The sequence below is a fragment of the Melopsittacus undulatus genome, chromosome 13 (genome assembly GCF_012275295.1).
Source record: "Melopsittacus undulatus isolate bMelUnd1 chromosome 13, bMelUnd1.mat.Z, whole genome shotgun sequence".
Lineage (NCBI taxonomy): Eukaryota > Metazoa > Chordata > Aves > Psittaciformes > Psittaculidae > Melopsittacus > Melopsittacus undulatus.
Window position 1 is genome coordinate 9,703,965 of NC_047539.1, and position 5,368 is coordinate 9,709,332.

Genomic DNA, 5,368 nt, shown 5'->3' on the forward strand with positions numbered 1-5,368 from the left:
GGGGACTGAGGGGGAGTGTGAGGGACCCCTGTGGGGCACGGAGGGGTGAGAGGAGCCTGAGGGAGAAGATGGTGGGGGCGGGTGCTGCAGTGGTGTAGGAGAATGAGGAAACTGAGGAAAGGCAAGAGGAAGCTTAGCTGGGTGCCTGGGGAGGAGCAGAGAGAAGGGCAGGTGGGGCCTGGACATGGGTGAGGACGTGGAGAAGGAGGGCAGGTGGGAGCCTGTTAGGGGCAGTTGTGTCAGAGGAGGGTGGGTTTGGGGCAGGTGGGCTGGGGATGAGGATATCTGGCTGAGTGGAGACACTTCACGGGCTGGGAGCAGCTCGGCTACAGGCGATAGTCCCAGGAAGGTGGTAGGTGTCTGCTTGTGCTGACTCTTGTGCAACTGGCCTGGCCAGCTGGGTGCGTTTCTGACTGTGTGCCCTTGGCTGAACTGGGTCCCGTGTATGGCCTTAAAAATGTAATAATCACAGGCCAAGCACAGATCCTCCTGAGCTGTGGTCTTGTGGTGGGGTTTGAACTTGGTAGGTTGCTAAGCCTTTGTGAGCTTCAGTATCTCTGTCTATGAACTAGAGATAACAGTTGGCTTCATGCAGGGATTAATTATCATGTCTTGTAGTCATGTATTTGTTTATTTGGTTTTCCTATAGATTACAGCTGGAGGAATGCTAAACAGTCCACCTTTCCTTGTCATGGTGTTTAAGCACATTGTCCTCCTGCCTGAACAGAGGAAATCACTGAGGTCAGTCTCCCCTGTGTTTATAGTTGCTTTCCCTTTCAGAAGTATGGGGGCAAGGAATCATCAACAATTTGCACTGATATCCTGATAATAAATTGTTAGAAACAGTTACATAAGCCACAGTTTGTAAAAGGTGTGTTTGTAGGGGTTTCATTTCAGGATTATAGCTTGGGGACAACGTTGTAAAGTACCCTGCAAATATTCATGGCTCTGAAGTCTCCTGTATGAAAAAGTACAACTCTAAATGCAGAATTACTGCTGAAATAAAACAAGTAAAACAAATTCCCTTCCTGTTTTCCCGTAAACTAACAGGTGTTTTATAGCTGTTTGTACCTGTAAAAAGGCTTTGTGAAGCAAGCATTGAGGATGATGCTGGATACTATTTATGTAAACTTTGTTTTTACCTTTCAACAAGCAGAGCTACTGGGGACTGTTTAACCTGGGATGGGGGAAACCTGAGGGAAGATGAGAACAGAGGTTGGCTGTAATAATTGTGGACCACATCTAAGAGTTCTGCAAACTTCTCACATACTGGTCTGATACTTTGCCTTTTCAAATCCCAATGGGAAAAGTAAAACAAGTGTGGATCACTTCAAACATATGTTGTTGTAAGTTATTGGGGAAAGGCAAACTAAAGGTTTATCTGATTATCTCAACCTTAAAGTTGGCAGCTATGACAGGAAACTTGGTTTCATTCATCTGCCAAAGATATTTGTAGCGTATCGTTTGACAAGTTAAAAGGCATTTTTGTAATGGTACGAAAATAAAATCCTCCACTTTCTGAAACTACAGTTTCTGTCTTTCTAAAATAACATGGGTTTGGAGGCATGCTTTGGGGGAAATTAAGGACAAACTTGAAAGGATAAATATTTGTATTTTCATATGTTAGAACAATGGTGTTTGACCCGAATCTGCCCAGCATAGCCTATCAGTATAAATTTGTTCTCATACTTGTTTTGCAAAAGAGTGGTATCATTTGCTTTTGCAATGGGAGAACTAAATGGAGCAGCAAGAGGGAGTGATCTGCCCATGGGGTCATAAGGTGGAATTGAGAATCAGGTTCTTCTGAATCTTGATCTTGTACTTCTTCCAGCAGACAAATTGCCTTTAAAGCTCATGAATGATGAGGGTAAAAGCTTCAGGTAGTGAGGTCTGTAAAGCTAACACAACAAGCACCAGCAGAGGCTGGGCCTCAGCTCTTTCTGTTACACATATAGAAAGACAACAATAGCTCTAGGTAAAAATCCTCAGCATCTCTAATGGTGGCTGCAGAAAAATGTGAATAATGTTTTACTGTTAACTATCAAGTATTTTACTAAAAATACTAGATTTGCGTTTGATCCTTATTCAGTGATAGCTTAAAAAATAAGCAGAAATTCTGAAGGAACAGCCAATATGAAAACTATGATGTTTGTCACCAGCTAAACAGGCACTTTTAGCATGCTTTTCTAGTCCTGTGCTATTAGGCATGCTCTTGCTGCCTTCTCAGATGATCATGGTAGCTATCTAGAAAGTTAGTTTAGCTTAGTTTGCTGATTTTCTGATGCAAATTTAATTCATTTAAAGAACTAAACAGGTTTGTGTGTTGGGATTTGCACCCATCTGCCTATCCAATAGCTATACCCAAAGTTAATTCCATCAGAAGGAGGTGCCAGAACATCAGTAAATACAAACTGTAGATTGCCTAGAGGTTCAGCCGCCAGGCAGAAAGGGTTTCAACACATCATTCCCAATGTACTGCCCCAGAGTTGGTCATGGGGTAGACCCACACAACACTCCAGCATAGACAGGACCTTCAAAAGCATGCATCAGCACTCCATAATATTGTAGGAGAGGAAGTAGAGAACAATACTATGTCCAACGGAAACTGTGGCAAGAATTTATTCAAGGCACATTGTAATTACTCCAGCTGGGAATTTGGCCAGGACATTGGGGTTAACACCCCTACTTCTTCAGAAGTGTCATAGTTTACTTTTTGTAATGACTTTAAGTGATGAGGAGCTTGGCTTTCTGTCTCAACAGAATGACAACACCTTTAGCAGTATAAACTACTTACAGCAATGCAAAGGTGCTGGTTCAGAGTTAACTGGGAGCAGTGATGGGGCCTTGTACAGTAATCATTGCTTTATAAATACTTTAGTAGATAAGAAAGATAAGAGTGTGATTAGGGCAGAGTTTCAGCTGCTGTAATCACAGTCCTACCTTCCTTAGCCTCCAGTCCACATGCTGCTTTACTCTGACCCTTTTTAAGTGACCAATTGTAGATTTTAGAATAAATTGTCAAACTTGAACTAATAAAATTTGGTTATTAATTGTGGTAGCAGTTATGGATTGCAGTTGTCAATGGTTTCGGTTTAGGCATTTTGATCTCATGCAAGCAGAATGTAATTTAGCCAAATTAGAGAGGTTTCTTTTTTATTTCTGGCAATGAGATCTTTAGAATGTGCCCTTTGTATGTTTTATATACTGAGTTAGAAACTAACTTTCAGCTCCTCTGTTCAAGAAAAGATAAGCACTCGTGTGTCTTAGTGTGTGACTAGTTGTGAAATGCACAAGCAAGGAATTGTTTTGCTTTTAGTAGCTCATGAAACTTGCAGTTTGGGCCATTATTATGGGTTAGGAAGTTATACAGGAAAAACATGTTCTAGGGAAAGGCTGGTCAAAATAAACGAGGTAGAGTCTTCCAGGTGGTTGTAATCTGGTTTTGTATCAATGAGGTAAACTTCAGTACCTTCACTTGGATGAAGTTACCATGTCAGACAGCATCCCTCTGATGGGTAGTGATGTTGTAATGACAAAAATTAAGCAATACTGATATTATTACATAACTGCTTTTGTATTATAGCACAACAGTAATAATACTTCATTCTTTTCTCTCTTGTCTTTTATTAGATAAATAAATGTGTTCCTTGCTCTGCACTTATGATTGTCCCATGCATCAAGGGAGTGGTTTTATCTGTTAAGAAACTGGGAAACGGTGGCATAAGAAGAAGTACTTGCCAAGGTCATATGGGAAGCCAGTGTCAGAGGCATAAACAGAATCTCAGCTTTCTGACTGTCCCACTCTACCCTCTGGGCAACCAGACCAAAGTGGAAAAGTGGCTTGCAGTGTGACTCAACAGCTTTTCCTTCCTCAGCATGTGCCATGCTGGGCAATTACAAATAAATGCCAGTAGGTCATTTCCACCTGAGCCAATCAGGTTTCCAAGGGACTCTAGGTAGGCATGTCTTTTGTTGGTGAGGGCTTCTTGATGGATCTTTGCAATGGTTTTGCTTTGCAGTGTTTTCAGAACTTGAAAAGGAATTTTTTTCTTTGTCAGATGTACATTTCTCCTGATTTCTTTCAGGGTCTTTTGTAATACATGTTGCTCAGGGACACTCAGGAATTCTTTTTATCTTTCTGTGCAACAGAATAACAATAAGCTTATTAAGCTGTCCTTTTTCAGGTGTCTTTTTTTATATATAGCTTAACATAAATGCCAAATGAACTGATGCTAGGAAGTACTTCCAGAATATCAGTAAAACATATCATGACTGATGCAGCACAATAAGAAGCAATGCACTTTGGTAGATCAGATGCTTAGAGATAAGTTGGGTGTTGGGGAGCCTCTTAAACACAGTCATAGATAACAATGTTCTTGACTCCTTTTAACAGCAAAATCAAAACATGTTGGTCCAAAAGCCATTTTTCCAGGCCATGACAACTGAGTATAAGGAGCATCTGCTCATCAAAACAGGGCTGAAAAGGGTGTTACTCTGGAGTTGGTTCAAAATGCCTGGACTGTGCAGCAAAGATCAGTATTGTGGAACCCTTGACCTTGAAGAGCAACTGAGGGAAAGAAGTAGGACAGGAAAGGCTTGTGTCTTGGCTCTGGCCCTTGGATAGATGGGTAAGAAGAGGCCTTTGGCAGAGAAGGGTGAAAGGTGACTAATAATGTGAAACTGGGAGGAAATTCATTATAGTTATGCAATCTCTAGGTGGCTTGCTTTCTCTGAGAGACACCTTTTGTTAGTTGTCCTACTGGCATTTGCTGCTCACACCGTCTTCTGAATAGAAGTCTTAAACAATTATTTCTCTGCTTGACTTAGGAAGCTTGCTATAGCTCCCTAACAAGGACAATACAACAGCACCTCCTTTCTTTGTTCTCCCTCTGCAGAGCTTTTTAAATTTCCTTTGCCTCTTTCCTTTCTTATTGGTTATTTTTCTGGCTGTCTAGTAGTTTAGCCAAAATTAAGAAACTTTTTCCATTGTCATGCACTCAGTCCCCATATCTCACTTGTTCCATGGTTTTGTGTGTCACACTTCCAAACACTTCATGGACAAGATCTACTGAATTTTGCTGTGGTGGTTCAGGGTGTTGCTGTTGTCTGGTCTAGTCCTTCTCCACAGGTTTCTCCCCTGTAGCAAAGCCAGCAGAAGAGAGTTTCCATGCCTGACCCTGCTGGTTTATGGTAGATGTCTTAGCTCAGTCCAAGCCTTACAATGCTGTTAGCTGTGACAATGCTGTTAGGCCTAACAAAGGCCTAATGCTGGTCTTTGTGCTAGACTGACTGGTGCTGAGCCTGGCTCAGGGATGTAGCCTCTAGAATAGCAGTTTCCTAGAGGAGATGATTTAAACTGCTGCAGCAA

At 41.7% G+C, this 5,368-nt stretch overlaps 1 long non-coding RNA gene across 2 annotated transcripts; it reads left to right on the forward strand.

Moving 5' to 3' along the window:
- The first annotated feature begins 269 nt into the window (after positions 1-269).
- On the forward strand, positions 270-4,758 carry LOC115945472 (uncharacterized). Of its 2 annotated transcripts, XR_004079801.2 has the most exons (4): positions 270-352; positions 650-741; positions 3,631-3,956; positions 4,394-4,758. It is a non-coding gene; the product is annotated as an uncharacterized lncRNA (long non-coding RNA). The 2 variants fall into 2 exon arrangements; XR_004079800.2 differs by lacking the exon at positions 4,394-4,758 and having other exon boundaries at positions 3,631-4,372.
- The last annotated feature ends 610 nt before the right edge of the window (positions 4,759-5,368 follow it).